This window comes from Sinohyriopsis cumingii, chromosome 3 (genome assembly GCF_028554795.1).
Source record: "Sinohyriopsis cumingii isolate HCF-2022 chromosome 3, ASM2855479v2, whole genome shotgun sequence".
NCBI classification, from domain to species: Eukaryota; Metazoa; Mollusca; class Bivalvia; order Unionida; family Unionidae; genus Sinohyriopsis; species Sinohyriopsis cumingii.
The window spans coordinates 46,383,884-46,409,630 of NC_142963.1; the positions used below are offsets into that span (position 1 = coordinate 46,383,884).

The 25,747-nt window shown below is 32.8% G+C and overlaps 1 protein-coding gene across 1 annotated transcript in view; it reads left to right on the plus strand.

The window, feature by feature from the left end:
- The first annotated feature begins 8,319 nt into the window (after positions 1–8,319).
- The window catches only part of LOC149802796 (voltage-dependent calcium channel gamma-7 subunit-like), a 114,585-nt gene continuing 97,157 nt past the window's right edge, over positions 8,320–25,747 (plus strand). The window contains exon 1 of the mRNA XM_089951313.1: positions 8,320–8,452. The gene's annotated coding sequence lies outside the window, so the exon portion shown is untranslated. The remainder of the gene's footprint in view (positions 8,453–25,747) is intronic.

Genomic DNA, 25,747 nt, shown 5'->3' on the forward strand with positions numbered 1-25,747 from the left:
CTAAACTGTACCATAATTTCTCGAGCTGAGTCTCAAACATGTTTTTCTAGTCATAGCTTCTCCAATTGCCGCGCAATAATATCGGCTACAGTCGTAATAGACTGCGTTATATGGGCTCTTTTTCACATAAAACATTATGGGTTCATTCATGTTTTCCGTTGTTCTGTTAGACTACTTGCGTTTCATTGCGCAAAAAGTTATACCTGCCTATTGCATCGCCTTCATAGGAATAGAGCAGCAATGGCCCTTTGTATTCGAATTCAACTGTTATTTGTGTCACTCTTTAAACGGTTTTTTAATAATGATATATGTCCATTTCTTTGTAAAAGTAATAAAAACTATTACGTGTAATTCTAAATGTTTTATTATAATACCTTTCAATACATGCTTTAATATATACTGGTTCAACTATTGACTCTAACGAATCGCCAGCCATGGTTTGGTGTAATGTTAAATTTCAGATCAAATAAGGCTGTTTCGAACGTATGCTTTCTTTATTGGATAAAAGTCATCCGCACCATGGAAATATTAGGTTCATTCAAACAAGGTGAAACATTTACCATGATTATTTATGATCATATATGATTGATTATGATAGAATTTTATTTAAGCGTCATGACAGTAGAAGGAATTGTTGTTAGGTACAAACAATGGTTGAATGGAAAAAGGAAAACAGCACGTAAAAACATATGCACGTAGCGGTTGAGTATTGTTATTACTATTGTTATTATTATTATTATTATTATTATTATTATTAGTAGTAGTAGTGGTAGTATTATTACTATTATTATTATTACTATTGTTATTGTTATTTGTAGTAGTCAGTTAAACACTCGTTATAAGGGTGTTTGTTAATTATGTAGAACACATATCCATTAAAATGATGCTGTCAGCTACATCATTAACAACAGAACATTTGTAGTTCTCTTTCTCGTATCAACTTACATCATTTCCATAGGTTGGAGGCATGCAGTACCGCTGTATCTGTTGCACGTTCAACAATTTATTCTTGCTGTCTCTGCTTCGTAAAGCTAATCTCCTCTGTAAAGACAGTCGTTCCACAAAAACATTTCCTTTTACGTAATCAACAGTTTCTACGGTAACTGCTGAAGTTGTTCGAAAATGTATACCTTATTCTTGTGCTCTAAGTATCAACGTAAAATCGATGCCCAACGTTATACACTTTTCAAAATCTGAAAGATTGACTTCGATTCCTTAGGTACACCCAAATATTTGACAGTAGTTTAGTTGTCAGAAAATAGTCATTTTGCTAGGATTACAATTCACTATAATTTTATTTTTTGATAATGCTTAGTAAAGCTCCTTTAAAAGATTTAGTCAGCACTTAAAAATAGTACACCTTGCTATTTCACAAATTCGTCCTTTGTTGACCTGTGATTTTCCCCTGTGAGCAATGTGTGTGAAAAATTAATATTGATTTGTAGTTGCAAAAAGTAGTCTAAACTGTAGTATAGTTTTATGTTCTCGAAACACTTTGCAATGTTAATCAGTTAAAGGTGGGTAAACCAACTGATTCCATTAAATTGAAGTTGGTGTATACGTCAATATTATAGTTTATGGATGTGATTTTGTTTTTGGTTGCTGTTTTTATTTGTGCTTTTTAAAACATTTCTTCCATTCTCGGAGTCAGGCTGTAGTCAAGGGACACAAAAGTATTGGAAGTAGCATCTATTACTGTACTAACGCAGTATATAGATTAGGAGTAGGTCCATTTACTTTTGCACTAACATTATCCAAAATTTCCTTATGCTTACCAAACACAAGATTACAGCTGAGTATATAGATATATAGTGTGAATATTTTAGATTTAACCTACGCATATGACATTGCTTTATTTGCTCATAAACTGAGTATTTATTTACTGTTTCTCCATATTTACATACAGATCTGCTAGTATCTCTCACTTGAATAGTTTCGTTTCATTCATAGTAAAAACAAATATCGTCATTTGATACGTCATTTACTTCTCTGGTATTTCCTATATCGCGTGTTTATTTCCCTTGTCAGATTATCTATATATTTGACATAACTCTACCGCGAATAAAGGTTGCCTCTAGTAAGAGCGGACTTCATCGAAAGAACCGAATGACGACTGCACCATTTATTTGTCTTTATTTTAAAGGTTTGTAACATGTCTAAAACAATCTTCAACATAGGGCACCTAAAGCAGATAGGTATGATTCAAAAAAGCTTCGCAAGGATAATTGTCTGACTTTAAATTATATATTCCTACACAGTGTGAATTTTCCAGAAACAAATATTTTGGTTATTATGTGATAACTCTTTATAACAGAATAATACACGGATGCACTGACATGTTCATGGTTACATTTTCATCTATGAAACAATACCTAGTTTGCATGTACTTGCAGAACATTATGTATGTAAGAGTTTGAACTTTTTATCGAATTGTATTTTGTGCACCAGCTATAAGTCGTTTAAGTTGTCAGTTTTCAGCTTAATTTTGATGTAATTCGAATCTATTTCATTCTTATAAATTATATATTTTTTACTTTTATTTATTCTTGATAGAATTTAATACGTTAAAAGGACATTGAGTGCATATTATTTGTCCTTTTTGGCTTCGTAAGTGTATCAGTGATTCAAGTCCAGTGACAGTATTGAATATACTTTCTTTTTGTCACTAAAACAAATTCATACTTCATGCGTGTTCAAAGCCTTATGAATATCGTTTTAATGAATGTAACAGAACAAAGCAAAGCTAAGAAGTTAATACAATAATCAGCTAATTTTTTCTATATAATATAAATTGACGATTCGAAATACACTTACACTCACAAATCCGAAAGTATCGGATGTTCCGAATAAATTCCAATTATCTTGAACGTCACGATGTACCAAGAGTCTCGAATATTTTTATGTAAAACAATGATATAATCCAGAGCGTCTTTAAATGATTGTCAATAATTCCAAAGTAGCGTTTTGTCCAAATGATCTATGAGTACCTTATTTCCTCTCATATTACATCTGAACACAATATAAAATGATTCCACAGACTGATGTTAAAATAGAAATGAAGTCTTTGGTTACAGAAAAACTCTTAATGTATATCCTTACTTCACCTCTGTTACAATAGCATTTTCTGAAGAAATAAAATGAATTTTAAATTTAAAACATTGTGAGCAAGTTCGTTTTCAGGCCACACCAAACTCGTCAAATTAAATAGGCCATGAACGAAAGTTTTAGCAACTTCCTTCAAACACATGACAAAGTTAAGTAGGCCAAACATTTACCACAACTGGTAATAAAGGTCAAGAACACTATATATATATATATATATATATATATATATATATATATATATATATATATATATATATAACACTTTCATTTTCGAGTACCCCTTTGTGTTATCCCCTATTTTTTTCTCCAGAAACTCGTTGGGTTTATACCCATAACGTCTTTATGTCCCTTAATACCGCTGATACAATGTTGTCTTCTTTGTTTATTTTGAGCACGTGATGTATGTTCATAATAGCATGCACTGCGCTAATTTACAAGTGTAAAAAAACATAATCCTATGCTTTCTATTTCAAATGTATGTTTTAAGTGTCCATTCTCTTTAGTGTTCAGTCTTATCAACTATCTGTATATATGCCATCCTTGTTGGTGTGGACAGATATCTCATTTTGTTAACTATATCCGTCTTATCACCACTTAAGTCTTCCACTTTGTAAATGAATATATGAACAATTTTAAATTATTGTATTAAAGTAAAAGCAAAGAATACATGCTAACAATATTGCAGCTTGGTAATAAATAACCCTCCACAATATTTAGTTTCGTAGGAACTAGAATTATATACATATCAAAAGTCACCTCTTTAGCAGGTTCGATGACGAAATCACCCTCGTCAATTTCATTTACCTGTGACCATTGAAGTCCCTGAGGCTATGTTTGTCTAACACGTTAGACAGTGCGCCATCCTGCTTCGTGAGATCCGATCTGTGACAAAATCATGAGACCTATGGTCAATCTCACACTATTTTATAGATATAGTCATGATTTTTAAATCAATCAATGCCGGTGTAGGTGATTATCTTAATACCTGGGTTAAATCTGCATACATTGCACTATTGTTATCATATATTGAAACAAGATACATAACTCCTAATAACATGGTGAAAGTACAATATATTTATTTTACTTTAGACAGATTTTTTTAGTATTTATTTTTATTAAAGATTTTGATATGCTTAAGTCATACCAGTCTCGAAATATTTTAGTAGCAGCTATATTGCTGGTTTGATTTTTTTAAGTTAACACCTATGGATGACAAAATAAGGTGAAGCTCTTGTTATGATTTAATTAACGCTATTACTTTACTAATCAATCTATAAAGCAGCAAATATTCCGCTACTTTCTGTTCCATTCTAAACTAATGATTCTTTACGTTTGCTAAATTAAAGATGGAAACTTTTATCCGTGCCCTCATAGTAAAATTTTTTTAAAGACGTGAATTTATCCTTATAAATTGTACATAAGTTACATGACATCGTAACGCAGTACATATGATCTCATTTCATTGGGTAATATATATATATATATATATATATATATATATATATATATATATATATATATATATATATATATATATATACATACATATATATATATATACAATAAACTCACAACGAACAGGGCGCAACTAGTACCTAACTAACGTGAGCTGTTTCGACTCTTTAATGAGACTTTTTTAAAGGGAAATACGAAACAGAGACAAGACAAACAAATATAACAGAAAAAGTTTTCAGTTTATTGCATTTATCTTAATCATTCAATGACACACGTGATCCAACGCTGGTTCCTGTGTACTTGAAAAGATTGTTATTTGCCATACGATTTGTATTCTTTATATATATAGATATATATATTATTAACCCAAAAAACAGGTACCTAAAACTCTTTATCCGAGAAAAGAAATTGAACTTATACATACATCATTTTCTATGTTTATACACACACAGGTACACACACATAACATAAAATTCAGTTTTGCAAGAACCTGTTCAATGCATTTTCTGAAAGGTCAAAATTTAGTTAGACTCATCAGATAAATGGTATTGGACTAGAGATAAAAGGAAATATCCGATTTAATATATAACAGAGCTCCAATCTGATTGACATTTATATATCGCCGTTTGTGCATATATGTCTTATAATATATTATGAATAAATTGTCTTAATATCCATGCGCGTTAGTAATATTTATAATGTGTTCTTGATGAACTGGCACTTCTAGTGAATATTGATGGACAGATGTGCCAACTATTAACGTTGTTACACACGGATCATGTCTTTTATAAAACAGCTGTTCAGTCCATGTCTGCAAGCTGCTTACTTACAAAATATATGAGCTTTAGCGTTATTTCAGAAGTAAAATCAATTTTAAGTAATTTCTATCGGTTGCACTGCTACAATAAATTACTGATAGCTGGTGTGGTTATTTTGTACAAAAATAATTTCAAATCATGTAGAAAGACACATTAAGCAAATTCCTATAAAGATAAAACTGGAAATATGAATCTTAATGGAGGTAAAATTAATATGTATATTTATATATATTGGTAATTTTTGGAAATGACGACTGGAACTTCTTATAACACCGATACACATTTTCTTCACCAGAACTGGATTTATCTCAGTACGCTTAGGACTCGTGCATTCAGTAAGGTAAGCTTTTTTGCACACTGATAAATGTTACATATGTCCTATGCAATTGTTATACATTGAACCAGATTTGAAGAAATGTTGAAGTAACACACACACACACACACACACACAACATCTGGCAGTCTGCATTTTCCCATAATTCTTGGAAAATGTTATACTGCCTACTAGTCCATCTGCGTAGGCGTGACGAAATATATATATATATATAATAGCTAAATTGACTAGCGCTAACGGAGAATGATATTTTCAGACTTGAAGATTCATGTTTATGTACTTTGATAAAAATAGGTGAAAATCACTTTTCCATACATACCTGCGTTTGGCAAAAAGACGCAGTAACTAAGTATGATTATCAGAATATCGTGGAAACAGGACATATCCCAGAAGACTCCATTGTTTTTGTTCGTAAAGACTTGTTATTAGCAAAATTTGCTTCCTACTTGCCACTATGGTTAGAAATTTGCACGCATGAACAATGTGGTTACTAAATATGTATATCAAAGAATTATCTCATGTAATGGCAGTTAATGTTTCACAATTTTGTCTCCAGTTTACATCCGTTAATTTAATTCACTGATGATTATCCAAAATATGTATCACAGATGAAATTAAAAACTAAAATGGGTACGGCAAACAAAATTATACTTGAATAGTATGCAGCAATAAGAGTTAAATTAAGAATATCCAGGTGGTTCTTATTCTAAAATATCTCCCCGTTGATCTAGATGTTTCTATTGTGACGGTCCTCTTTACATGTTATATTGAACACTTTAATATAAACCTATTGGGAAATGTAATGATAATTATGAAATACCTACACTTTGTCGTGGCACACAGATACGCTGTAGCTAATAGTATAATCGGACTTATATGTGTTGTTTTGGTACCGGTTCATATTCAAATATGTATTGCTTTTGTACATGTTCATATATAAATTCCAATCATCAATATTTAAACCAAGATATATCATTGAAAATAATTTTCTGGCAGGTGGAGACTCTTTAGTTGTATTAATGTGATCCAAACACAACTTGTTTATAACACGACATGTATTGAAAGTAGCAATACAAACTCAATTACAATTAAAACCTAATTACAAGTGGATTAATCATTTGCTTCAGAACATAAACAATACTATGGAAAGTTATAAAACGGTATTGTTAATAAAAATACACATATCTTCGGTCCCAACAATCACTATTTTATTTCTTTCCATTAGTATGAATTCTTTATAAAATGAGTAGGCGATGATACAAGTTCGTGACAATAACACAATCCTTTCTCTCAGACCCTTCTTGTAAAAAACATTGAACAATTTGGTAAAACCCTATCAAAATTCAGCTTTTGATTGTTATATATATATATATATATATATATATATATATATATATATATATATATATATATATATATATATATATATATATAACATTGTTGGTCAGAAAATAATTTGCTTCTTTTGCTTAATATATATATTTAGGAAAGTCTAAATGACATTGGAAGGATAAGATTAGAAGATTAATTGTCCTACCAAATCCCGAGGGATATGCGATCTAAAAGATCTGATAATAGTTTACCGCCACTATTCCTGTGCAACTGTCAATCATGGCTTATCGGGTTAGGCTGAACGAAAAAGTACGTATAGAAAAAGAGACCACACAGGAAAACGATCGTGAATAATCCTCAGCACAGATTCCATAATTTATTTACATGTTAGGAACGTCTACAGTTAAATACATCATCTCTAAATCGACGTAGCTTATCTCCCAAATTGTGAATATTGATTAGTGAAACGTTCAGGGACGTAACTTTTAAATGTTGCAAATTGTACAAACGTTTAAATAAATCTTAGGTAGCTGGCAGGGACAAACAAGTCTATACTAAGAGATGAAACGCTTCCTGGAAGAAGAAGAATGTTGAATTCCTGGTGTCAGAGCACTAATAAATGAAATACTTGAGACACCATTTAACATTGCTGTCATACACTGGGTTACAAGGAAGACCAGCCTCCTTGTACGATACATCTTTGCTAACCATGGGTCGTAGATCCACATCATTCCACACGAATCGTAGGCATATGTAGCTGGCTCAAATTGTATTTTGAAAACGTGTCCCCTTGCGGATAAAATGTCCCCGCGAACACCAACCTAACTCATTTAACGAACGAGAAAGCCTGTTGCGTGACCTGTTGGACAATAAGGCTATTATAACGATGTTACATGTTCGTTCACTTGCCTACAGTGATTAAATTAAAGTAATCTGTGACATTTGTCTTCGTGTCTTTGTGTACGGAGATGGAAGGGATTCATACTGACAATCTCACCACTAAATATAACACGGAATCTGACTAGATCAGTGTATTTCCGCTGCGTTAAGTCAAATCACAGAGTAGTAAATAACATTCAGCTAGCTCGATACAGCAAATGTTGATGTGGAACGAAGTGGATCCCCTCCACAAGTCTTCACTAGAAAGACATACTTACGTGAAAACCTGAAGAGAAAATAACATGAAGTATTGATCTTTGTTAGTTGAGACGGGCAAGATTATTTCCAATGTTTAAACAGAACGGGCAATCTGATTAGATCCGTTTCAGCTGCATCCGATCATACAGTGTGGTGATAGTGTCTCAATGAACAAAATCTGCCATGGATCCGTGTAGAGCAAAGAGTGTTATTGACCCTTAGACAGAGACGATGGACCGGAACTAACTATCCGATAATATTGGCATTCAAGGTAAGTTTAGGTTGATAGATGTAAACTCGTTTAGGAAACGCCAATTATTTGGATCCAAAAACGTGAAAGTAACGATTTGGCTCATTTGCAACTTACATGATTTTTATACTCAAAAATTGCCCAAGAAAATATAAGTTATAACAGTGATAAAATGATGTTTTGTCATTCCTAACGTATCCCCAGTCAGTTTGGTGATTTGAGATAAAATCAAATTGTATATGTTTTATTCGCATAATGTAATAATCTAATTAGATTTGAAATTCATATAGAAGGTCGCTTATGTTTTCGATTGCTTCACTTCCTTTTTATTTATACAAATTAAAAATGAAAGATTTTTCAACACAGTGGGTCCGAAACTGAACTAAACAAATTAGATTTAAAAACATATTTAAATATATACCAAGTACTCAGATACCGTAAGGTTCAAGTTAATGCTAATTCGTAGGCATGTTTTTCAGTTTATATGCATGCATTGATCTGATTTTAGTGTGATACAAATCATAACGAATTGTGTAAGTGTGTGCTTTTTGTTTTCTTTTAGTCATCATGAACTTGGACCCTGTGAATGTCAGATTAGGGTATACGTGTTTGCAAACTAAACTCTACTATGATTTGTACTGTACTTGTTCCAGTATATACACTGAATCTTCTGAAACAACGGACGAGAAGATATTAATTGCGACTTTTTTTACGCGTGTCTATATTCATTGTTTCCTGTTTATTTCTTTGACGAAACACTCGATGAATGTAATAACAATCTGAGATTCCTGACGTGCGGCTTTGAAGACAATTAAAGATGGGTTTGATTATTTGTCTTTTCGTTATATAATATAAAATGAAAACTCATTGACATGACTTCTCGTTATGTGTTTGCACTGCAGTTGTTTCATTATTATAGTTTTTAATGTGAATTTGAACGTTATTTTAACAATCAGGCGTAGCTATTTTACAAACTAAAGTGTTTGTAAAGGATAAAACAGAACAATAAATAACTTAGAGGACATTTATCGGTAATCTAGTCGTATTTGTAATCGTTGGTTGGAAAGCTATCACCCTTTTTGTTCGTACTGTCCTATTTAGGCGGTCGTCGTATCATTCTTATCTGTCTATAACAAAGCCTGTTTTTTCAAAACATGCTCAGTAAATGCTTCTAGGTGCACGACGAAATAGCTTTCTTTACTGTCATTATTTTTACATTAGATTATGAAGTCCTGGGCACAAATGGGTGAGTGTGTCTGATCCACATCATGTATTTTTTGCTTCTTTTTTCTAATTATACAAGCAACATAACAAATGCTTTTGGTAAAACGCTAATATGTGGATCGTCCCCTTGAATAATGCAATGCTGATCAAGTGGCTCAAAGAGGTGATACAATGAAACGTTTAATTTTTTTAAATCAAACCGTGAAGAAAATTTATGATACTGATGGAACGTTTAAATATTTGATTTAACTTAATTTGTTGCTTTGTTATGACATAAATTTGTTGTATTATTTTACAAAAGAATATAATCCTTTTTTGATTGTTAGCTTTCCCCCCGTCCTCAAGAGTATTTCTTTGGCGACTAGACAACACAACACTACATTCATCGAAGAAATACTTCTAATTATTCCTTAGCTATGGTGTCAGTAGCGATATAGATGGGATGAACAGATATACATTACACTAAAAGATGAATACCCTTTTGAAATTTTACCTATAAAGCAGCTTTACTGTAACATGCTTTAAACCTTGCTCTCTTGAATGAGCGAATGGCATCCAAATGAATCTGCTTATATGGACACATTGTTGTTATACGGACTGTATTGAATGTATTTTCTTCAATATTCTCTAAAGGTCTTAGGTATGGTCCTAGATTATATCTAGCATTGCAAACTCAATCTTTAAAACTATTTTGAAAACAGTATTGTCATTAAACTTTGGATTCTCTATTACAAATACTAAATGAAAGAGTTCATCATCCTTTTTCCATTTGTTGGCACTAGTACCTTAAGCGTTATAACCGTCCTAATTTATGATAGTGTAATAAAATTGGTTTGATGGCTTTGCACTGAATCCTCATGGAAACATTTTACAAAGGAGGCAAAAATCTCAATTTCTTCAGAGAATCTGTAAAGCTAGGGTTATACTGTCTGTTAATGTCCCTTCTCTTAAATATGTAATCCAGAATGTCACCGTGATCAGTGGAACTGATGCTTAAATCTGATCTAATGCCTTCCTGACTTTCACATTTGAATATTGCTAAGTGGTATGTCCGTGAAAAGGCTGAATTATTCCTTGAAGTAGTTTCTGTGTTAGAATAGCATCGTTTGTCTCTTCCACGCAAATAAAGACATATGAATATTTAATTGGCATAAATTCTTTTTAAAGAATGTTGAAACTAATGCAATAAAATTGATCCTGTAATTTTATCATTTCATTAGTTTGTGTGGTTTTTGTGGGGTGTTATTGCTGGGTGTTCTTTACAAAGAAAAATACACTAAATCGGCATTTGTCCTAGACCTAAATTTACAAGGTTTATTATTAAAGAAGAGTGTAATGCTTTTATACTGTCAGGAATCGAGATTTTGGTGATGACGATAACATTTTTTAAAGTCAAGGGAAGTCAATTATTTCTAATTAGTTCATATGATTCGCAAGATCCACTGTATATACTAGAGATACAGGTTTAATTGACATGAAGGCAATACACAGCCTTATGATTTTAAATTAAAGAAAGTTGTGGAAGCAAGTCTGTGTTAGGCAATACCTTTAAGAGTCTACATTTATGCGAGTTATAGGATCAAGTCTGTGTTTGGCAATAATTGTAAGATTCTACATTTATGCAAGTTGTGGAAGCAAGCCTATGCTGGGTAATATTTGCCATTTAGGTAGGTCTGACTTAAACAAATCAGATGCTGGAGACTAAGACATAATGACATTATTGATCTACAGTTTACACAGATATAGTAGCTGTATTTAAAATCTCGTCTATGTATGGTTAACTGGAAAGAAGTAATGTTATTCTGCTATAGACTAATTTGTAGATTTTGCAAGCTATTCGAGAACAGCGATTCAATTTATAAATATATGTTAAATATATTATTCACCAGTGAACATCATAGCTATACATATCTTGAACTCATTCATTACTTATATCACATTCATATAAATGTTTGTCATTGTTGATGCTTTAAAATGAGTTACCTAAGCTAAATATAGGTTTCTTCAATAAGGCAGTCCTACGATTTTTTTGGTGCTTTATAAAATAAAAAAAAAAACGTTCCAACACTCCATGGGCAGAGAGAGAGAGAGAGAGAGAGAGAGAGAGAGAGAAGCACAGTGATAAACGCAACATTTCAAGATATTCCATATGGCGGTGCTGTCAACCAATTATTGGCACACGACTACTTTTAGAACTTTTTAAATATTGAATGACTGGTATTCCAATGACTTTTAATTTATGCATTCTTTTAAAAACCTAAATAAAACCTAGTCGACATTATACTACCGCAAAAAGTACTTTTTATACGGAGGTCATAACTTCGTAGTTTTGGTAGAATCGCTGTTCAGTTGTGAAACGTTGATCATATTTATCATTAATTCATCAGAGTTCTTGAATGAAAAACCAGAAAAAGGTACAGCATGGCCAAGACTATGCTGATAAAGTACGTATTTAGTTTGTCCTCAATGACACCTAACAAACTCATCTCAACATATATGAACCGAAGTGCCCCAGTTACAGCTGAGTAAATTTATTATTGTTTTCTTTGCGTAAACTGGAAGATCATTTATGAAATTAGATCGTAAAATGTATTTTAATCCCTGTTTTAGTACCAATGAATGACAACTATGGTCTTGCTCTGCTTTGGAAACAATTACTTAAATTATAATTATAGTCAGATTTTAACATATTGCTCTACCGCCCAGTGAAGTTTTAAATGTTTAGCATCTTTAATAACAAGACAATTGTTCATTCTAAAACGTAGTTTCAAAGCTATTTAATGGTATGTCAAATTAGAATATCACAAGCATTAATAACGCGTAGCGCTTCCAAATATTAGTCCGATTTGTGAGCCGAACGGTTGACGTTCACAAAACAAAATCAATTCCGAGGAATTCAGTGCTTATCTGTCTCCAGAACAGGCATTGCTGTTTCTCTTTGAAAAGTAGTGTTTTAAAATGCGGCCAAAAGGATGATCAAATTACTTCGAAATCGATCACAGGATTCAGTGACAAGATAAATGTACATTTCACTGCAAAGTGTAACAACAAAGGTCATCAAGAATAATGTCACCATTGCTATATTCCTTCCAGAGACAATGATATCCAACATGTTTTACTCCGGTAATGTGATTATTGTGCGTACAACAAGAGTAACGTGTGTTGCTTTTCCTTGATACTCTAACAACAGCTTTCTTACAGACAACATAAACGCTGAATACACCATTGCTCAAAAAGGATTCCTAATTTCTAACTGGTAAGTTTTTGCACACCGTATTCTATTATAGATACTGCGCCACCTTTTTGATTTAGATAGCATACCTACTGTTTATTTGTTAATCAGGTGCCGTTGTTTTGTTTCATGTATTATTTAATTTTTATGTACATCTATTAAACTATGTTCCACATGAAACGTAATTTATCAATAAATATGTAAGATGACTAAAACTGAAGAAAAGTCGTTTATTTCATCCACCCACAACTTAAACAGTAACATATATTCCTTTTGTAATTCAACTGATATAACTGGCTACACGTGAAACTCCGAAAAAGGAGGGTAATTTTATACCATTACAATATTTGAACAATAACTGACAATTTAATGCAAAGCAATTTTCATTATATAAAACAACCGTCATTTGCAGCGTATGAACATTTGTGAAATTCTGTTTCTTTAACACACACACACACACACACACACACACACACACACACTTCCATTTTCCCACCAGATGGGAATGGATTTGGAAAATTTCATTATTTGCAGATCATCCGCCACCAAACCCCACACCTACCATCCGAACTAAAGCATGTAAGGATGTTACAGTCGCAGGCATAAATGCACATAGGTAACTTAGATTATTCATGAAAATGATTTAACAGTCTCAAATATTGGATATGCGATTAAATTATTAAGCGTTTTTATTTATTCGATTCTATGCAAGAAGATTATTCTCAAAAATAGACTGTTACGTAAATATACAATTATATATATATATATATATCTCATTTGTTTAACTTCGGCACTTGATAAAAATCATACTTGTTTTCCTGCTTGTTAAAACCGCAAAGAAAACCAAATTGAAAACCGATTGTATAATTAGGCAGTCTCAAACCACGTACCCTGGAACGAAACTATAGTTGAGAATAGCCACACACCTTTGTGCAATACAATGTGTTCGAAATTATTTATGAATTTTGAGTCTAACGGCTATCATAGACGCAGCCTGTATGAATTACGAGTCTAACGACTATCACATACGCAGTATTTATGAATTCTGAGTCCAACGGCTGTCATAATCTCAGTATTTATGAATTCCGAGTCCAACGGCTATCATATATGCAGTATTTATGAATTCTGAGTCCAACGGCTATCATAGTCGCTTCAGATCTGTCTCATCTTCGTGTAGTGTAGCTACACCGACTGCAATTTAGTCAGCGGTAAAATGTATCTTTTCAAACAATGCTAGACCTAATTCCTCAGGTGCAAACATTCTTACGATTCTTTAACGGTGAATATTACGTTGATAAATCCGTCTTACGGTTACCTAAATTAAACCCTTCATGAATATATTGTTTTTGAATGCCGATGTTAGTTATATCAATTATGCATTCTTTAGGGTAGAATGAATGTGTCAGTTGGTTTTGTTATTATTAGAAAAATACGTTACTTGATAAAAACAAGAAGGAAATTTATGTAAATATTAAATGCAATGCTGTGAGAATTACCATTTCATTTGTTACTACTCCGGAGGCCTAGTGGTTAGAGCGTCCGCCTCAGATGCAGGAGGTCGTCGGTTTGATCTCCGGCCGAGTCATAACAAAGACTATAAATTATACTAATAGCTGCATCGCTTGGCGCTCATCATTAACAGGTTAGTGTTAGGACTGATCAGCCTGGTGTCAGGATAATGCGACTGGGTGGGACATCATGCTACATGTATGTTGCATGATGCCTCAGTGCTAGATATCACTATAAACTGCTACCCTGCAGACATAGTAGCGATAGGACTGAAAAATTGTTAAAACGTTAAAACTGCGTTAACAATCCAAATCAACCACACACACACACACACACCATTTCATAATCATTTTTTTATAACATAGTATTCTACATTATATTAGGCAGTTAAGCGAGTTATGTCATTATGAAGTATATGACATCTGAAGGCGAGAAAGGTCTCATGTTAACAATCGCGGCATTTACGTTTGGAAAAAAGTCAGAAGCTAATTGACTAATTAATTGCAAACTTATTCTCGGCTAATAGATCGATATATCAAGCAATAGTGCTAAGAAAATTATTTTCTATTGAAGTACCATTTGGTCACCATTTCCGTTGGATAAATAGAAATACATAATACATTTTTCAGTTCTTCTGTTGGTGAATGCAAATAGAATTTTGCTAGTATTCTTGATGAATATAAATGTATTTAGTAATACATGAAACTCAAGAAATCATTTGTTTCGTGGAAAAAATGTAGAGACATTTTATAATGAAATTTCTTTTAAAGATTTCATTGAACAGTGTCGCATAGTTTTTAATGCATAATATTTTTGTACAAATCTGGAGATTACAAGCGACGATTATATTGCAAATTCATCAAGCTGGCAGGAATGTAACCCATTCTACACAAATATATGTATGGTACACTTTTGATTTTGACAAAGTAATGAAGAAATGCGAGGAAACAAGCTTTGAAAACATAATATCAACAATGCATGTCTTCACCAATTTCATAATTTTCGCTTCTTTATTAAAGTAGTTATACATTAATCAACAGCGTAATGATTACTTCCTTTTATGGAAGTGTTTAGTTTGAGAATTCCTAATGTGGAAGTCTATGTGTTTTAGGATAACGTAATTTTTTGGAACACACAGAGCATTCTTGCTAAAAGTTATGTTAAGATGAAATTGACGATAACTCGTAATCTTTATGTTTTACCATTTAACTGAATTATACTGTAAAAATATTTAAGTACAACGTTCATTTCCTTCGATATGCAGCCTGTTTTACATCATGATAAATCTTTAGCAAATATTTCCTTCTCTAATTAGAATTAAAGACATTATCTTCCCTATAAATAACTTTTCTTCGTCGTTTAGATGAGAATATATCTTGCTTAACATAGAACTATCAAAACCTTTATACAACCGAGCTGAATTATGTATGTTTTTATGCATATTTCTTTTTTTTACCTAACTACGCGATTATAATAAAGTCATGGAATATTGGGCAAAGCAAAGCAAACCATACCAATAGGTACAAAACAAATTAAGTTCTCTGCCGTTTAAGAAAACAAAAATTTATAATCTGTATTAAGCAGGCATTAAGGGGTACAGATGTATAGTATTGGTCTGTAGGTAAACTTTAATTTTAATGTCCGACTTGTTGAAAGCTGATGGATCTTACGTGCAGAGTGGAATATGCAAGCGCTTTCAATTTAAATATGAGATCTGTAGCTTTATATGCCTTTCAAGAAAAAAACAATGCATTATGGCGTCATAACCTTATGTCATGTGACAACGTTTTCTTATCATATATCAGTGCAAATATTCCTTATGCTAATGCTTCATATTCGTATTTTTCTCTGTTCTTGATGGATAGATATCATTGTTCCTTGCTAGTTTTAATTTATAGTGTAGACACAGTTGTTATTATGGTTACATTGTTGATAGGAAGAACACCAATGCTTTAGAACGAAACCCAGGTTTAAAGCAGATATTTCTTTCTTTTAAATCCATCAAGAGATTTGAAAGGTAATTTGTATCACTTATATTTTGTCTAAATCCTGAATATTTATATGAATTGGTTTCGGTAGACAATTTATGATGTTGCGAATTTATGTCTAACAGAGAGTATGCTTTTGAAAAGCGGAAAGTAATATGACTTAACGAAGAGTAAAACAGCGACGTATTATTCAATACCAGCAAGAAAAGTAAATCTTAAAGGAAACATCACGTTCATAGTCGTGTCTTTGGCGTTAATGTTCTCCATTTTATTTCCCGTGGCCGCTATTTTTGATGAGGATGCTAGGCTTGTTTAAGTCTCGCATGGACAAAGCCGATTCTTCTAGTCACGCTTCAAAGAACAGATGCTCACTATAATTTAAATGTAGCCTACAGGATATATTTAAATCATGTTATAAAACAAAAGCGACACGTTAGTCAAAGAGAGAAAAAGCCAGATCATTTCGAGATTTTGTATAACTGATGAAAATATAACAGAATATTGCACGGTTTCAAGAGGAGTACAAACATTAAGTTCAACTTTAGCTAGATGGACGCCAATCCATTTTAATGGAACAAAGTATGAACTGAGGGTCAAGTGTGTGTGTGTGTGTGTGTGTGTGTGATTTGGATTTTTAACGTAGATTTAACAATTTTTCAGTCATATCACTACGATGTCTGCAGTGTGACAGTGATGTCTAGCACTGGGGCATCATGTCGAAGACATGTAGCATAATGTCCCAACCAGGCACATTATCCTGACAACAGGCCGACCAGTCGTAACACCTAACTTCTTAATGATGAGCGCCAAGCGACGCAGCGGTTAGTACCATTTTTATAAGTCTTTGGTGTTATCCTAAATGTTGAATTTATATACAGTATACGTAGCATATTTGTGTCATATATAGCTTAATGTATAATATACCCTAAATACCTTTACTAAAAGAAAAGATTTTATTTTTAAAAAAAATTCCTTTACGTTGCCTTAAATCTTTTGATTATAATGATTTTGTAATGGTGTATTCTCTGAGTTTGATTAGCAAAACATTACCGTTTCTTCCTATGATAATTGTATTTTATTTTACCCTTGTGAATGTACGCCTTGGACGTTCATTACTCTTTCCGTATTTGTAATTGGCTTTCTGATATATGGGTGCGAAAGGTTAATGAAGCGTTATATCATTACTTTTGCAAGCAGCTCTCAGTATTAATCTGATAGTGATATCAATTTAATACATTAACGGCTCAGGAGATTTCTCTGTAACTAATACATGTAACATGATAATCTGTTGCAATCATGTGGCGGCAAAGAATTACTTCAGTGTCTTCCATTTTTTAGATTTAAAAAGGACATGCAGAGATTAAACCAACTGAAGCACAAATAAATGTGGGTGGGTGTTATTAAGAGTCTTAACGTATCGTTATCAATTTTTCAGAAATATCGCTACGATCTCTGCAGTGTGGCAATGTATAGTGATGTCTAGCACTGGGGCATCATGCCGCAGACATGTAGCATGTCCCACCCAGTCACATTGTCCTGACAGCAGGCCGACCAGTCCTAACACTAACTCTTAATGCTGAGCGTCAAGCGAGGCAGCTGTTAGTACCATTTTTATAAATATTTGGTATGACTCGATCGGTGATTGAATGCACGACCTCTTGCATCTGAGGTGGACGCTCTTACCACAAGGCCATCAGACCAGTCCTAGATAAATATAAATAAACCGGAAAGTAGCAGCTACTAAAAATACTCCTTTAAGGCTTTATTAATACGAGGTCCATAACGTTTGATGGCTTTTTTGTGCACGAATCTGGCATGAGATGGGTAAATGATAAATTATATGACCTTTTCTTCTCGATATATCTGTTTACAATCCCTTGACTGACCATATAAGTCTTTCTTTGTTCAAATGATGAATTTCAAACAACTGTTTGCCAACTCATTGTATTAAACTTTCGTATACTCTTTATATGTTCAAGATTTATTGGGTTTACGTTTGCATATTTTTGATACTGCAAAAGTTGTAAAAGAAAAACGAACCCCAACAAATAAAACAAAGAAGCTATTAAAAAATTAGCACACTATTGCTTCTTAATAGATTGAGCAATATTGGCAACATATGTAATTTGATGTTATCCATGGTTAACCTATTGTGCGTGCATGGTACTTTGGTGCTGGTCTGTATATTGCTGCCTCTCGCTAGATATGAGCACATGGAATATATCACTCTAATAGACTGAACAAAACATGCTGTGTGTTGTTCATTGCATATGGACAACCATTTGTGACATATACCTATGTAAATGATGACAACAAATAATACAATTATTTCACTGAAAAGTGTAATATTGTAAAATACACACACCAGAATGAATAATAATGTTTTAATACAAATGAATTTAAAATGTTGGTATCTACCCCGATACATATTTGCTATTATATTGTATAGCCAGAAAATTTGTGGCAAACATGATGATTACCTATCCTTTAAAAACCACGACTTCTCTCATAACAAATTAAACGTCGTCAAGATGATCTTAACAAATGTCCTTCAAGAAACTGAAATAAGGAATTATCAGATTGGACATACGGGTATACATTTAGTTTGTTCCACTTTGGCATAAAATGAATCTTTTATGGGCCTTATTGTTGAGGTACTTTTATGCGATGATGTATCCACAGATAAACAGCACAATATATCTTATATTAAGTATGAAATTCAGAGCGCGCAATACCAATCTTTAACCACTTTTTTGGGTCGTTCAGTGTTAGCGCCACGTACATCGGCGTTATATAGATTTAATGGATTGCTAAGTGGCTTATATCTTAAACATTCTTCAATGATTGAATCGTTAAACTTCACGTCTGTGTTATAGGGTGTTAGGTTATTGGAATTTATTACCATCTCTACCTTTCTGAAGCTGTGCGTTACGTAGGAATATAAACTTGTGCTGGTAGATTGAACGAAGTACACTACCTCCACACCTTTTAGTTTTGTTATGTATTTTCCATGAGGAGTTGGGGAGTTTAGGTATTTCATATTGCAATACAGGTTAATATGAAATTGAATTTAATTTATTTTTTATCCCAAGCCAAATGGTCACAATAAAATGACATCTGTACCAATCAAGTCTCAAGAGAATACATGTTACAATGAAAATATATTATAACTGGGGTAACGATGGATAGTTTTGGACCTCCCTTTTGAAGAATATGTTTGCGGATTCGATTAAAATACTGAGTTGAGAGAAATTGTTTCATGATATTCGGGCAACGAATACTAACCATATTTAATGTGAATTTTTGTGTAGCCTGTCAACCTGAATTCAAGATTTATTGAAATACTAATTTTGTATTCAAATAATTTAGCAATGGTTGTAAAGCATTTGTGTTATTTTTAAAATCAAGCTATAGATGCTTCGCAACGATAATCTTATTTTATGATATTAACTTTTTCGTAGAAGACACATCTTGGCTGAAGCAGAATTGCCTTTCTAGATCATGCTTGCAATTCTAGAAACTCTGCTTTTATATCTTTCAAGGATTTATTTCTTCTTGCCGTCTAATTGACTTCATTTAAAACATTATTAGGGATACTAAATACTTGCTATCATTTAAATCAGTGACGGGCATGAAATAAACATGAATAAAATTAGAAAACAGATACCAGTTTTACGGCTTGTTTTTGTTAATTAAACGTGATTATCAGACCCTTAGTGTTTTAATAAAATACGTATCACTTGATGTAATTATATTGTAATGAGGAAACAATTTCTGAAATTCTTAGAAATGTGGTCTGCTTTATTTCTAAAGTATCGAAAAATGTAAGAAAATGTACACGCGGGACCTGAGATATAGCATTAGTTCCGTTACAATCAACTTCAAAGTAAATCAAAGGCTATATCAAATATACCAATCAAAACGGTTGTCGATCATCTTAGAATATTTATCTCCTCACTTATCGTTGCCATGAGTTTGCAAGTTTCGTCTTTGCAGCACATTTCTGTTTTTGTTATAAAAACAATGCCCTAATAGTAAATCCTAAGGATTCTAGTTACGCGATACATGTTTTCTGCAGAAGCGTACGCCCTTATGTACGTATGCCAGCCATCCAAAATGTTAACAGTCGTATAAAGACTATGCAAGCATAAGTGATATTGCAGAAATATTGAGTGTATCAAACAGTGATGACTTTAGGAATACTCCGGAGTCTTAATTAGGTATTACTATTTCCACTCTGAGGAAACATATCAGCTGGATTCGTTTATTGCTCTCGAATCTAATATGGAAATATCCTTATATTCAGAGCTTTTTTTGCCAATTCGTATATTCACTCGTCACAACACTGACCTACTTTTTCAGTCCGGAAGAACGATATAGCACCTGATATATAGGACACGACTAAGCACACATCCCCCCCCCCCCAAAAAAATGATATTACTCAGTCGGTGTTATATGCACTCGTGTGTAGCAGACACACACTCAAAATAATTAATTAGTAGGTCGTCATGTGCGTGTATGCTACACACGAGTGCATATAACACCGACTGAGTAATCATTTTTGGTGACGTGTGTTTAGTAGTGAGGGAATGTGGGATCGTATGTGCTGGCAAGGCGATCGGTGCCATTTACCAGTGGACCTTAGTTCGAATCTCCGTAGAGTACGAATTAACAATTCTCTTACCTGTATAATAGTATTATTTGTATTAAAATATTAATTCTGCCTACTGTTAACAATCATTCTTCTATAGAATCCAGGGATATCCCTTTCCGTTCATTCTGGTGTATATTTATAATTCTCTCTCTCTCTCTGTATATATATATATATATATATATATATATATATATATATATATATATATATATATATATATATATATATATATATACTTGCATAATAACATAAACACATGCGATGGTAGGTAGGTCTAAAGGCCCCTCAGGTTTGTTTAATTGAATGGGTGAGGCCTTAAGTCGTAAAGAGTGCAAGTAATTATATTTTATATTTAGTTTGGAAATCAACCTATGCCCGTTGTACATCAGCCAGACTCAGGTCCCAATTTCCTAACACGCTCTCAGTATGTCCTTTCATATGTTATGTGTTTAGGCTCTAATAAGCAGTAACAAACGCAATAGTTAAAAGAACAAGCTTTGAAAAACTAAACAAATAATTTTTTCCCTGGAAATAAATTGCGAAAATGAGAAAATAAGAACTTGCGGTTTTTAGAATCTAATCCAAAACTAATCCACGAATTAAATGTTAGAAGTCCTAATAATGAAATGTTCTAATGAATTCAAGTTCGAGTCCCGACGACAAATTTATAATGAAAGGCGATGACATACAGTGTAGGCAGTATAGCGCTGATGTGATTACGGTTCTTTGTGAGACACAGAAAGATAAACAATTCCGGTGTTTGAATTCCGAATAAAATTTAAAGAAATGTCTTTGTCCAAGAATTCTGTATGAGCTCTCCAATAGTTCCAGGGATAAGAATTAGTCTTTAATAATCCAAATAATTTGAATAACAATTAAAATATAACTCTAAACTGATCACAAACAAACACTTTTCCAGCAGTCAAGGTATTTGCCCAAACTGAGAAATATCTCTCTAAGCAACATTATTAAATCTAAATACTGCGCAAATTTGGAAAACCCATAATTGCAAAATAGAGTCTGTTTGCATCTAAAATTACGTACTCCCAGCATGATCTTGATAAAAACCAATCATTTTACTCCGGGAATAAAATTAAAATAGAAAGTTATTTAATTGTCTTAGTGATTTCTGAATCAAGGTTGCAAACTAAGTCAAGAATAGAAATAGTGTTTATATTAATAGGTGTTTATGAAAATAAAAAGGTCAAAATGAACTTTGTGAAAAATATCAAATTTCTAGTAAACAAAATTACATTACTTTGACATGTAAAGTAAAAAAACTTTAAAACTGACGAACAATTAAATTAAATCAAATATACGTAACACCCTGAATGTACTGTGTTTCTTTTATTTCTGCGGATTTAACAAAAACACATGTTTAGTAGGTTGCTTCGTTGGCATCATTAAATTCCTTGACAGTGTTGCACGCGGAAATCCATTTTTTTCTTAACATATTTTTCTTAATAAATTAAAAAAACAGTATAAGCAATTATTTCTTACGATAAGAACGCATGTGATTTGAAGTGTAAGGGCCCTTACGAAAATCAAGATTATATAATGATTTGAAATTCGTTGATTCAGATAAGAGAAGTTTTAAGAATGTATTATTTAGGCGCGGGGTGGAATTGATGGTCACAAAAAAATATATATTTTTTCGTTCCCATAATATGTTGACCATTTGGTTGGGGAACTATCCCGATATTATTTTGAAATCTTACACTATATAGGGACATACAACATACTGTAACACACACACACACACACACACACACACACACACACACAAAAGAGTACCCGTACACATTTATATAGTGCACATTCTATTTTCCTTTGTGCACAATGTAGAATGACAAACACGTTGTCTAGATTACAAATATATGCATTACGAATGAAATTTAATGTATCGCGGCTATAGTCATAGGAAGGTATCACCTTCAAAACATTTAATGACTGCAACGCAGATGAAGCAACTAAGCGCAAAAGCAACACGTATACTACCCTTCAGATTCGTTAATTATGCTCGCCTTGATGTCAATCAAAGAATAAGTAAATTAATTTCAAATCCCGATTGGTACTAGTTGCATGCAGAACATATAGAGAAAATTGACATGTGGATTGTAAATGCAAAGTTCCGATGATCTTATTAGTCAGACACTAATAACTCTGAGCCGTATTGATTAGCTAATTTGATTATACCAGAAGGTATTGAAGCTAAAACGTGCCCATTATTCTGCTTCAGATCCTCAGATTAGTGCACAATCTAAGCCTAATGAATTAAATTGCGGATGCTACATACTCAAACCGCATGTGGAAAGCATGTTTTGATTTAGTCCCTATTTTATCAAACTAATGTCAGAAGTACCGTTTGTGTTCGTTGCTGAAATACGCAAGAGTCCTGCACAATAATGTAAAACCTACTGTTTGATTTAAAATCTGTGAAATCTAGACCAGTTATACTTGTCTTGGTACTTATCATCCTAAACGACCACTGCTCAACGGCATTTGTCGATACATTTCAAGGAATAGTCCGAAAAGTAATTGGTTACGAGACCAAGCACAATGAGAACCTGACTATGCGAACTTGTCATAAATACCATACAAGATGGACCTAATTTTTTTTTTGCTGCTATGTGGATACCGAAAAGCATACAAATCAAATTAAGGTGTTGTTACCAAGTATATATTGCAGATCAGAGAAGCGTAATTGTAAAGTTAAACTTCAACAGCATATGCGGTGAATATCTCCACAGTACACATGAACGCATTCACCTAAGGTAATAAATACGATATATTATCTCTCTCTCTTTCTGTCTCCCTCTCTGCATATATATATATATATATATATATATATATATATATATATATATATATATATATATATATATATATATATATATATAAGAAGACGAGTGTAGTGCGACATTGGATCAAGCACACATTTTTAAAGATGCAGACATGCCTAATAAGCATTTTCATGTACTGACTTAGCGACCCATAGTAGTAAGAAAAATAGAATGTTTAAACTCTAGTATTGTTCGTTTAAACTCGATTTGTGAGAATTCGTTAGCTTATTTCTAGCCAAGAACTGTGGGATGGTGCGTAGAGATATCCTAACGATCCTTCTATAGATATACATTGCGAAGATATAATTAAATAATTAAATATGAACGACGACAGCGAAAGGATAACAAAGAAAGCACGTAATGATGTAAAATTATAGTGAAATTTATCTCAATTTAAACAATAACCACAGTAAAATAATTTTATGTTTATACATATTAGTCATGCAATAGTAGCCTTATTTATTGTATGGTTGAAATTAATACCATCAGAAATTCAGAGGGCACTAGTATTTCAAACTATTGGTTTAATGAAATGTACTCTACAGTCACTTTCTCTAGCCAATGTTCTGATATTTTAAACCGATCTACACTGTGGCGGATCGACCAGGCGTTTCAGTGATTTGTGCTTGCGACATCTATTGGATCTCATGAATTGCTTTCTTTAGTAAGTAACACCAACTAACTAATCTCTTGTAATTGAGATCCATTCTACAAGGGGCGAAATGGTAGATGCCATTGACTTCAGAAATATACTTTGTAAGTCTAACATAGAAAGTAACACAACTTGCGAGAGATAAACCAGTACAGGTGTATTTGAGGAGAAAGATGTCTTTGTACAAATATGAACTAGAGGTGGAAAATCGATTATTTATGAGTCAATTCTAGTTGATTGATATGTTTGTCTCTATCTTGTAGGAACTGTGCTCAAATTTGAACAATTTCATGTTGACTGTATGCGGTGGCCAAGTTCTATGAAATTCAAAGACTAAAAACACAGAAATATCTGATCGATCCGCCAAGATGAAGGCGGAGTTAACATATCGGAACCTTGTTTAACATACCAAAAACAAAGATTTTCTATTAATTACACTATTGTCATATAGACAGTTCATACTTGTTTTAAGGTTCATATTTTTGGGTTTGACAAGCTTTCAGTACACATAAGAAAAGTCGTGTGTATATTGTAAAATTGAAACCCCAACTAAGTTTAGGCTAAAAATCTCTATTTTCATCGAGGATTAGAAAATACAGTTCACCATGCAGTTCTGGGTACAAAAACTTTATTTTTGTCGAAGATTGCTCAAGAACATTTGCCATGTAATGTTCATGACAAGCAAACAAAACTAACAAAATAAAATTACTGAAATATTTTGACATTTAACGTTATTATGGTAGCTTATGTCACTTGTGCAACATCTAACTGTCACACTTCGCCTCATCCAATATATATTTATAATAATGTTTATATCAATTGGGGGAATTTTTGCTGAGGTTTGATACACTCTTTCTTTTTGACTGAATGTCAACTTCTCATCCAGGCACTATGTGAACGCTACGTACTATTGTTAGGGTGTCAATTTCATGTAAGATATTAAATGTATTCACTGGCTTCTCCTTCATCTGCGAAATTTGCCACTAGATACTTAAATAATTGACTACCAGTATAATCCACCAGCTCTGTTCATAGATTCCTAGTAATACTGATTCTCTTTTTATTGCGATATGATTACGAGGCATTTAGACATTAACAATGGCACAATCTATTCTTTTTCGCGCATGTTTCAGTAGGCAATATACAAGGTAAAAGTACTACCGTCTTACTCCGAGTGTGTGCACGCACGCCAATAACAATGTGATGTTTCACAG